This window comes from Pituophis catenifer, unplaced genomic scaffold (assembly GCF_029215685.1).
Source record: "Pituophis catenifer annectens isolate HBS135680 unplaced genomic scaffold, rPitCat1.0.hap2 SCAF_1, whole genome shotgun sequence".
In the NCBI taxonomy this organism is placed as follows: Eukaryota; Metazoa; Chordata; class Lepidosauria; order Squamata; family Colubridae; genus Pituophis; species Pituophis catenifer.
In genome coordinates, this window is record NW_027256881.1 from 131498298 (window position 1) to 131510379 (window position 12082).

Genomic DNA, 12082 nt, shown 5'->3' on the forward strand with positions numbered 1-12082 from the left:
TCCGACCAGGCCCGAGGGAGACGCCTCCCCGGCCCGCCCCTCGCCGGCCGCCAGGACGTCGTCCCGGTTTTCCTGGCCTGGAGCTGATGCGCTGCCTCCGCCAAGACTCCTAAACTAAACTCGGGGGGGGGGGGGATTTAACTTCCAAGGGCGGTAAACGAAAGTCTACCGTTTGCTACGGAAGTGCCGATTCCCCTCCAGGGGTTTCGCAGGAGAGGGCAGAGCCCAGGCGTTTACAATGGTTGAAGCACGGCGGGCCTTTCCGTCTGGGCCTAAATACAGGTGCAAGTCCGGTTTTAGCATCCCGGATCACGCTCCTCCCGCCACACACACCCCCAACACACAACGTCCTACCGCTAGTTCCGTTGTTTGGCCTTCGCTTTGTGATGTCTGCTAGTGAGAAGAGGGGAAGGGAGGGATGGGTCAACCTCATGAGGCGTGTTACCTCTCTTGTCACCCCCCACCTCCAGGCAGATGGCTTCTTTTGAGCTAATGGGTTCCCTGAGTACAGGTGGTCCTCGACTTAACGACCACAATTGAGCCCAGCATTTCTGTCACTAAGTGAGACAGTTGTTAAGTGAACTTTGCCCCATTTAGGACCGTTCTTGTCACCGTTGGTAAGTGGATCGCTGCAGGTGTTAAGGTAGTTACATGGTTATTACATGAATCTGCCTTCCCCATTGACTGTGCTTGTCAGAGGTTCACAAAAGGTGATCGCAAAAGGACACTGCACCATCACAACAATGAGTCAATTGCCAAGCATCTGAATTTTAATCACCTGACCATGGGGATGTTGAAATGGTCATAAGTGTGAATAATAGTCATAAGTCACTTTTTTCAGTGCCGTTGTAACTTTGAATAGTCTCTAAATGAAATAACTCATCATTCTCCGGGTCTCTCGCAGCTAGCAGGTTTCCCCATTTGGCAAAGCAAGACTCCAGTGGAAGCTCTCAGAAAAGCAAGGAGAGGGGAAAACAAGATACCTGGAAAAAGAATTTTCTCTGATGCAAAAAGAGACAGCACCAGGCACTGGAAGAGGAACTTTTAAGACCCGAGAAGAAGATTTCTCTTTCCCAAAAGTTGGAGAAACATTTAGTTCCTCTCTTCCTGGAAAGAACTGAATAGCAGAAGGTAAGGGATGAAGAACCTAAACCAGGGCTGTTAAACTCGCGGCCCACGGGTCAGATGCGTCACGTGATGGCGACGCCCACGTCCGGTTTGGCAAAGGGGGAAAAAGTCACAATACCTCGTGTGACACTGCCGTGACGACACGAGTTTGACACCCCTGATCTAGGCTGTTTAAATTACTGAAGGGAAGAATGTGCATTTTGAAAGTCTACCACAACTGTTTGTTGAGGGCAAGTCTTACAACATTCTCTAAGGAAGAAAGGAGTTCCCCAATAATTTCTCAACAGCAGGATTCCCCGTGGAGTGCTAAGAGTACCAGCTCTACTGAAAAAGCCTCTTGGTGTGACTTCCCTTGGGATTTCAGAGATGTGGGCACAACAATGGAGCTGCAAACTATTGGAAAGACAAGTGGACAATGGGCAGTAGGATGTTCAAACATAATCCTTGGCTGCCTTGTATGGTAACTCAGGATGGATGGATAACTTTTGAGCAGATGTGGATCTGAAGCCAACCTCCCAACTTTTTGGATTACTGAAGGAGGCAATAAGGAAATGGAATACTGTAGTATCGCTGCCAATGATGTGGCTGAAGATGTTCAGCATGGTGGACAGCAACGCTTGAGAATGGAGACAGGAGGCTTTAAAAGGGCAACCTGCTCCCATTTTGGTTCTTCAAATCACCCCTCCCAGGAACTGACCATTTTGCTGCCAAAGTTCAAGTGATGTACTATACTCCCAGGTTGCTGAGGGGTGCATGCCTTCTTAGGTTGCTCTCCCTTCCCGCGGCTATTCAGGATGTGCAGGAGAATTTCTCTCTGATGCTATTTCAAGCCTTTTGGGTGACACACTTTTAACAAATGAATAAATGGAGCAAACAGATTCTAAGAAAAGCAACAAGAATAATCAGGGACCTGGAAACTAAATCTCATACTGGGGGAACTGAGTCTATTTAACCTTGAGAAAAGATGACGGAGCAGGGATGCAAAAGTACTTTCAAGTACCTGAAGGGGCATCAGACAGAAGAAGAGCAAGACCTGTTTTCTTTCGTTTCAGAACAAGAGTATGGAATAATGGATTTAAATTATAGGAAAGCCTTCTGGCTAAATGTTAGGGAAAGATTTAAGAAAGCAGTTCCACAGAGAGATCAATTACTCAGAGGGGATGAAAATCAGAATGCATCTGGTGAAATGAGCTGCATTTCACAAACGCTTATGCTTTTTAATAAAATTGGTTAGCATGACAAGATGGCTCTTGAGTTTTGGCCACCACAGAGTAACACAGCTGTCTTCCTACCACGATAGATGTATTTGGTTCTCTCTTATTAGATATGTTTAAGCGTAGACATATGTAAAGAGCTATCTCTCTGGAGAAGACTGTGGTGCTAGAGAAGATAGAAGGAAAGAGAAACGGGTGGATGGACTCAGTTACCATGGCAAGGATGCACTGTTGAAAGACAAGCCCTTCTGCTTTAAGGAACTGAAAACACAATGCAACAGTACAGAAAATACTTTACCCATTATGTATTCCCATCCTATTTCTGCTTTTAACCAACCTTGAACAAAACTTTGGAAATCCTTGAATCTCTGCACGGCCCATTTTTGTTAGAACTAGGACTTCTTAAATATTTTCAGGGAGGGAGTTTTATTTTGGGCATCCACAGTAGGAAATAAACTCTGCTTTGTTCTGTGGGGCTTTCTTCTGAGTGAGCTGACACACTATATTCCCCATTCCCCAATATTTACATACAATAGAAGCTAAGGTCTGCAACCTTTAAGTGCTGCAAGCTTTCACCGTGAAAGCAAGGGCGGAGGCTAGAAACTGGCCAAGAGACAGAGGCCGGGTAGCTGAGATGCCAGAGGACGAGATCAGATCGCATGGCTTCGCCGAGGAGAATGGTGTATGTCAATGTTTGTGTCTGTTTGATTTCACTTCAGATAAGCAGCCAAGCAGAAAGCTTGTTGTCATCTTGGGTCTCTTTGCAGAGGAAAATTTGGGTAGTATTACTGCCTTTTCGTCTAGCAGGGAAGAAATGGAGCATGTGTAGAACCCCAAGAATTTATTGTGCTTAAGGCTCAAGCTATAGATACACGCTTCGCCTTGAACATTAAATTCCAGACAGACACCGCTCACAGCTGGAGCCTAAGGAAACACCAAATGTTGCTTCTTGGTTGTGTTTGCTTCTTTCTCAATTATTTTTAATTTAGCTCCCCTCTTGCTTGTGGATTTCCAAGCATATGCCAAGCACAGCTTCCACATATCAAATGGTTTTTAGTTTGCTGGTGCATCCAAAAACTGACACAGGGCAGGATCAAAAGCAATCAGCAGGATTTTTCTAAACTTGTCTGCTCTCACGGATGCCTCCAGGCCTGCATTTTCTCCAGTTCCCAGGACTGCAGGAAATGCACCTCACGAAGTGCTCCAGCAAATCAATTCTGAGTCAGATGCTGCTCTCAATATCCCCCCTTAGTCCCTCTAGGCGAAACTGAAGGAATTTCTTCTAAGCTAAGCAGGCCAGTAGGCTGTCTGGAAAAGACAGATAGGCAGAGAGAAAATGAGTTCTAAAGGTGCAGGTAATGGAAGACTTTGTTAAATGGTTCAGCTCTAGCTAGAAGACGGGATTGAGTAGCTGGGCAACAGCTGTCAGCACTGGGCTATCTGATTTTTCTTCTAGTCTCATAGCTCAAGTGAAGAAAGTTAAATAGTGCAGTAATAAGATTTTTAGGTCAAGAGTTTTAGAAATATAAATATTACTCAAAATTTAGCTTTTGGAAAAGCCAGAATCTTACAGCTCTTTTAAAATTGATGCATTTATCATGGCACCAGCTTTTTAGGTCTAAAGCCCATGATATAATGTGCCTGAGAGTTAACAGGTCAATAAGTGATTGCCAATGATGCCTATTCTTGAATGAAATGGAGATTTTGGTGGAATGGATTTCCTTCTTTTCCCTACAGCTCCCATATATCTGTCCAAAAACGGCTTCAAACTATAGGGGAAATAGTTGAAACAGATACAAGATCAAGAGAAGTAATTATTCATTTCTATTCTGTGTTGATCAGAGTTCACTTAGACTACAGGTAGTCTTCGACTTACGACCACAATTGAGCCGAAAATTTCTGTCGTTTCAGTGAAACTTTTGTTAAGTGAGTTTTACCCCATTTTATGACCTTTCTTGTCACAGTGAATCACTGCAGCATGGTTGTTAAGTGAATCTGGCTTCCTCATTGATTTTGCCTGTCATAAAGTTGCAAAAGGTGATCGCATGATCTTGGGACAGAGTAACGGTCATAAATATGAATCAGTTGCCAAGCATCTGAATTTTGATGACATGATCGTGAGGATGCTGCAAAAGTTGTAAGTGTGAAAAATGATCATGTCACCTTTTTCAGGCTGTTGTAACTTTGAACAGTCATTAAGTGAACAGTTGTAAATTGAGGACTACCTGTATTATTCCACTCCTGGCAACCAAATTAATAAGCGGTTGAAGGAAAAATATATGAGGCAGTGGTGAAATCCAAATTTTTTTACTACCTGTTCTGTGGGTGTGGCTTGGTGTACGTGGTGTGGCTTGGTGGGCGTGGCAGGGGAAGGATACTGCAAAATCCCCATTCCCACCTCACTCCTGTAGGAAGGATATTGCAAAATCTCCATTCCCACCCCATTCTGGGGCCAGCCAGAGGTGGTTATTTGCCGGTTCTCCAAACTACTCAAAATTTCTGCTACCGGTTCTCCGAACTGATCAAAATTTCCACTACCGGTTCTCCAGAACCTGCTGGATTTCACCCCTGATATGAGGAAAGATTGAAGACCTGGGTCATGTCTGATATGGAGAAAAGAGACATGATGACCATCTATCATGTAGAAGACATGTATTGTTCTAGAAGACAGAAACAATGGTCAGAATTACAATGGAATACATTTTGCTTGGGCATCAATAACAATTTCGTATTGATAAATCATAAAAAACGATGCAACAGGCTGTCTGAAGAGGTAGTGGGCTCTACTTGACTGGAGGCTCAAGTAGGCTGGATGGCCATCCATTGGTGATTCCAAAGAAGTGGATCCCTCTAGTGGAACTGGAATAAATTGCATTCAAAATCCATTCCTGTCCTTATACGTCATTTACATGCAGATGTTTACTCCAAAATAAGGTCTATGAGAATACAATTTGCCCCCAGTTTGTTTTTCATTTACGGCATTAATATACAGTTTATTTCAAATGCAACTTCTAGAGATCCGCACATAAAATAATAAAACACTATCCTCAAATGTATAAGAGCACTCTAAAACAAAGTCCACTTATTGTCCAGTCGCAATGGTGACAGTCCCAAATGCTGTGCTGAATGAACAGCATTTGCTTTCTGAAATGACAACAAGATGGGCACCAGTCCAATCCTTTCTCTTTCCTGCAGAACTTCCCATCACGCATCATCCAAAATAGAAGGAGGAAGGTGGGTTGGATATGTTCGTTCATCTTGAGTTATTTGTGAAAATGATAACGGTGGGATACAAATAAAAAAAAAAAAAGTAAACAATCTGTTCTTCCATTCGTAGAAGGCACACTTGGCAGTCAAGCCATTAATAACTTAGCTGTTGTAAGGACTTGATTAAACTAGTCTTGTGCAGATTATGCAAAGTGTTGTAAATCTATAGCTATTTCCATATGCATTTCCTGCTTCTTTCATACCTCTTGTAGTTACTTATGCTTATCCCATGAGATACCAGCCTCTCTTACTACTGCGTAGGTACTTCAATCATTGGTAGTCAACATTAGTTGTTGTTAAAATAGACTGTGTTTATATTTAAACACATATATATTTAAATATTTAAATATTTAAATTGTTTATATTTTTCCCATGCGAAGGAAACCAGAAATCACTCAAAAATTCTGTGGCCTTTTAAAAAATGAAAACCTTTGAATGAATCCCCTAAGAATGTAAATATGCACACTGTTTTTAGCACTTTCCTGGGCTCCATTTGCTGAGTTATTTAGAGATATGGAAGATATGCGATAACAGTAAAATGTTTTTTTTTTCTTTAATTGGCAAAAAGAAAACTGAAGGTTTTATGAATGCTGTCTCATCTGAAAGATTAAAGCAGCTTTGCTTCTGCTAAAACACAACATTAAAGTATTTAATGCATCCATCCAGATCGTAACACATTGAGTTGGAAGCGAGTCCAAATATTCATTTATTTAAAAGATTTGTATAGCTGCTTATCTCAAACAACTCTGAACGACTCACAACAAATATAAACATTTTTAAAAAAAATTTGATCAATAACCAGTCATGTATGCAATGATTTTACCAAGCTTGGAGGTACATAAAGAATTCTTATTAAATTAGGAATAAAATAAAAATGAAATGCAAGTATTACATAGTTCAATTATACAGTATTACTATTATACAACTAAAAGTGTTATAGTCTGAGGGAAAGTTAACATTTACTTGGAGTGAAGCAAAGAGGACTAAATATGGTCTATTTGCAATCAGCATATTTTACCTATAAAACCCTGGTCTTGTTCTTTTGTTTAAGATTCCAGCATGCTACAAGTGGCACAGGGGTGGGTTCTACTTAGCTTTACTACTGGTTCACAATGGGGCCGTGTGCATATGCTTGCTTCACTCGCGCTCCTGCGCTCCTGCGCATGCACAGAAGCTTCCTGATGATGTTGGGGTCGGTGGGTGGAGCCTCCTGCCGGTTTTACTGCCTCCGGTTGCCCTCCGAACCGGGGACAACCCACCACTGAAGTGGCACTAAAGTAACCATGCTCAAAAGAGAGTGGGTGGGGGAGGGGAGTTGCCAATGCTTACATATGAAATCCACTTTGATCTTGTTGTTAAAGCAGCAGGCTAGAAAGCAGGAGACCATGAGTTCTAGTTCTGTCTTAGACATAAAAGCTGGCTATGTGACCTTGGACTAGTCATTCTCTCACAGTCCAACTCACCTCACAGGGTTATTGTGGTGGGGAAAATAGGAGGAAGAAAGTGTGTTGGATATGTTCACCACCTTGAGACGCATCATGGAGAGCCAGGTGGATTTAAATTTGGAAATCGAAGCCCAGATGGTATTGATAAAAGAAGGCAAATTAATTGACTGCAGACACCTGATTAAAACTCCACCTCTTTTAATGGGTATTAGGAATAGAAGGGGGCTGAGCTCAAATCACTACCATTTTATTGATTTATTTCTCCACTTATATGACTATCCATCTCAAAATCATGGCTTAGGGTTACTAAATATTTTAAAATAGCATGAAACATTTTTTTTAAAAAGGAAATACACATATAAACTAGGGTAAAAACAAACTCGCTAACTAATCAAAATAAGCATTTTATGGCTGAGCCATATCTTCTGATACCCAGACCAATGACATTTTGCCTTTTTGGACCCCCAGCCCCATCCCTAAGATTAAGTGGCAGCTGAAGGAAGATTTCTAGGCTAAAATAAGCAATAACATGGCATGGGGCTGGATTACCAGTATTTCAGGGACTTCCTCTTTCCGGGGACATCTCCCCATCCCATCAGGTCCAGCAGAAGAGTCTTGGGGCAGGTACAACTAGAGAGTGTCATCTGATGGGATCCAGAAGGATGGTCGTCTCTGCTGATACATCTGTTGTGGTCCGCCAGCAGCCTGCAGAGTTGGCAGCGGAGTTGGACAGCGATGAGGCTGAGGAAGAACATGGGCCAGTCCTGGAGTCTGGGGAAGGCCTGGATGAGGGCTCTGCATCAAGAGGCAGAGATGGGGCCAGGGCCATCGGGGAATGAGGTGTGGACTCCAGAGACTGATAGGAGTGAGGCAGAGGAACAGGAGGAGCCTGTTCCTAATGCATGCATGAGAAGAGTTGCCAGAAGGCAAGAGCAGCTCGAGCAAAGAGGACAACTCGGGAGTAGGGCCAAGAGATGATTGGCCCCTCCCATAAGGCTTAAAACACCAGCAACGGTGTTTGGGCTTTGCCAGAAAACATTGGTAGCTTCATCTATGTCTTGCAATTTATTTTTGTATCTGTGACTTCTGAATGTTTGCCAAGAAAGGCCTTTGGCAGTTTGCCTAATTGGATCAAGGTTTGCGATAGGACTGAGGAATTTGTGTTGGGAGGAATTTGCTTTAATTTAGTTGAAAGACACTGGGAATGAAGTAATTCTCAGCTGTTCGAATAAAGTTTGTTTTTTCACTGACTGATTTTCCTACTACTTACTTGGGCCTGGGTCACAAAATCATCCTCTAGAACATATATCTATAAGACAGCATTCCCTCTGAAGTCAGGCTCACTCTGATCTTGCTGGCCTTCCAGAAGACCTTGAAGACCTGCCCGTGATGGCTCCCTTGGGTGCCAGTTCAGACAATGAGGAAGAGGTGATTCTGGGGACATCTGAGATGGAATATGGGGATCACCAGGGGACATGGAAAATTCCATGGCAGACTCAGATGCTTGAAGCAAAGCAGTCCTAAGAACATTAGGGGAATCTAGGAGAGGGCAGCCAGACAAACAGCTGGAGAAGGGGAGCAGCTGCAGCCAGTCAGCACAGAGGATCAGCCAGTTGCAAGGTCTGGAGAAGAGGCAGAGCTGCAGCTAGTAAGCACAGATAACAAGGAGTTGCTATACCCCCCCCCAATCCAAGGCCGAACTGACCAGAGGGAGGCACAATGAAGGTTGGCGAGGCTATTTGTTAGGAAGCAGTCTCCCCTCCTAATGACACACACCAAGTAGGCACCTATTTACCTCGGTGTTTGAACCTGGCGGTTGTCCGGGACAACTGTCCATAATTCAACTAATTTGTGAATACTCTTGACTTGTTGCCTTGAACTTGTGGAGATTGTGTTGCTTTTGTCATACCTTGGAACCTCTGGAGTCAGGCTGCCTTGACCCTGTTGAAAACATGTTGCCTTCACCTGTTGCCTGAAGTCCAGAGAGTCATGGTTGCTTTCATTGGGCCTTGCAATTAGAGGTTGTTGTCATCCTGCTTGGAATTTGTTAGTTGACCTTGCTGTCATCCTTCCTGAAGTTCACTGATTCACCTTGCTGTTGCCCTGCCTTGAATTCTTAATTTACTTTGCTGGCATTGTTCCCATACCTTAGGTTTTGAAGAGACTATGGTGCGTCTTGTTCCGTTGCTTTTGCTATATCCAGTCAGCATTTTTTGGAGAGATCGTTTGACACTGACTCTAAGGACTGCACATAGAGTTGGAACCTGGGAAATGACTATGGGGTTGGTTGTATGAAATAAATATGCTTAACCTTGCTCATGTGGACTGGGACCAGACACTGCCTTTGCAAACTAACCTGAAGATTAGAAAATGTTGCTGTTGTAACAGCAAGTCATTAAGCAGGAGGAGGTGGGATTTCCGGGTAAGTAACATAGGGGGTATGCAGATGCTGGAGGGTGGAATTGCCATAGGTGGGTACTAAGGAATGCAAGTGAATCAGCAAGGACTACAGGTGGATGCTGGGGAGCACAAGTGGGCCCGGGCAGCACATGGGCTGGTTGGCAAGGATAGCAGGTGGCATTGGGAAGTGCCTATTGTCCAGCAAGAGCAGCCAGCAGGTATTGAGAAGTGCAGACAGACAGAATACTATGGAATATGAGATACCTGTAATCTCATATTCTGTAGTGGGACTCGAGAGAAAAAATGGTAGGGACAACTTACTGGAGTGGCTTGCTGGATTTCCCATTGACTTTGCTTGTGGGAAGCTGGCAAGAAAGATTGCAAGTGGTGATCATGAGCCAGGCACCTGGGATGCAATCATTGACCATGGAGAGACTGCGATGCTTGCAACTTTGCCATGCCATCCCAAGTCCTCCTTGTCCGCAGTCTTTGTAATTTTGAATAGCTGAACTGTTCAAACTGTATTGATAGTCCTCGTTTAACCATAATTGGGACCAGCAACTCCATCACGTGATGTGGTCATTAAGCAAGATCCGTGACTGGTAATGGGGTCACAAACTCACTTCTGTTAGGATCACTAATCCCATTGATCACAGTTGTTAAAGCAAGACATCCCATGACTTTGATCCGTGATTTTTACTGCCACTTTTCCTATCGATTCTGCTTGTTAGAAGCTTGCTGTGACTTGTGTAAATGGTGATCACGTGAAGAATGCCACAACAATCATAAACACCCACCAGTTTTGCATACCGTTTGAATCTCCACATGACTTAAAGGACTCTGCTCTGATTGTATGAGGACCATTAGTAAAGTTACTTTTTCAGCCCCATCATAAATTTGAACAATGCTATGTAAGGCAGTTGTTAAGTGTGGACTACCTGAACGATTCTTGAATAAATGTGCTCTCCTGGTTAACTGTATTGTATAGTTTTTAAAAATCGTTTAAATTGTTTTTAACCTTTGTATTGTTTGAATGGTTATTTTGTTTTGATACTGTTGCTGCTTTAATTATAAGCTATCCAGAATCATGAAGGTGAGATGAGTGCTTACAGAAATGGAATACATATTTGCCACAATTAAAGCTAAATTTCTAAGTTTTGCACCCTCGTCTGACCAATTGTCTTGCTCAAGTTTTCAAAGTACTATGAAAGTCTTATTATGCACTTGACTTTTCTCAACACTAAGCTTGTGTGATATTAGCTGAAATAAGAATAGAGGCTAATACTTCACTCCTACCTTTTCCAGTTCCTAAGAAAATAAAGGGTGTTAGGTAAGTGAGTAAACAGAAGTGTTGTTTTGTAAATGCCTGAAGAAAATAATCCCTGCAACCTATCATAACTGATCTACTTAAGACTATTCCATTAATGGCTCTATTTCCCCTGTTCCTAGTTTGAAAATCCTCCCTCCTGGAAAACAACAAGCCCTGTCCTCAGCAGCAGAAGAGGAACTAGGAGGGAGGGCAGCCATGCATGAAAACATCTGTTGTAAATTCTGTACTATCCCTTCTCAGGGAGATCAGCAAATGACTTTTGGCCTTTGAAGTTCAAGGAGAGACCCATCAACAGAAGTACACTCTGATTGATGAAGGGGATATGAAAGAGGCCTGGCTGTGAGAGATCATTAATAATCTTAACAGAACCAGTTCACCATCAAAGTCAAATTACAAGAGCAGACTCCTTCAATCTACTTGCAGTCTAGTTATACTCTTATTTAATAATATTTAATTTTTATTTAATTTTCCATATAAAATCTGCCTATTGCTCAGCTAACTATGCGTTACAGGTTTCTAAATTCACTTTCTAAACATTTACTCAATATTTATGTAACTAAGTGAAACTAGAAAACGTCTCCCCATCAGTTTCTCAGATCCTTGAGAAACATGCTGAACTATTCAGAATAAAATGGCTGTTTGCTATGGCAGGGATATGGCATTTCAGTTTGTATTTTTTCATTCCTTTCAGAACAAAATCAAGGGAATCTATCAAATCTTGACAAATCTGTCTCATAATAAGGTATATAACTTCTTTTTAAAAGCTATAATCTGTTCTGTGATGAAATTATATATTATATTGCCATAAAGTCTACGGCATACAATGATCTATTTTGTATAAGCAGCAGAGTACAGCAACCTTGTTTTACAATCCTGGAGAATCAATACATATTTAATTTAGAAATGTTGGCTTATTAAAGCCACAAACATCTCCCAGACAAAACTCTATAGTATCTTACACCAAAAAATGGATTAGGGGTTTAAAAAAGACATGCATTCATGCAATGATAGGCTGAAACATTCCTCAAATTGATCATTCTTCTTCTGAAATAAATACATTTTGATGTAAGTATTTTATATTTTTACATACAAGCACAAAATTTGAATCTCCTTGGGCAGGTCCATCAAAAATCTCCATTACAAGAGCTTAAATATGTGCACCGAAGGCCGATGGGTGAAAAGTGACCATTCTAGTTTTCTGGAATGGTGTAAATCAGCTCAACTAGAGCACCAAATCTTGTCCTACCTATCCCAACTCCTTAGAAGGCATAATAGACACATGTTCTAACTCTACAGGC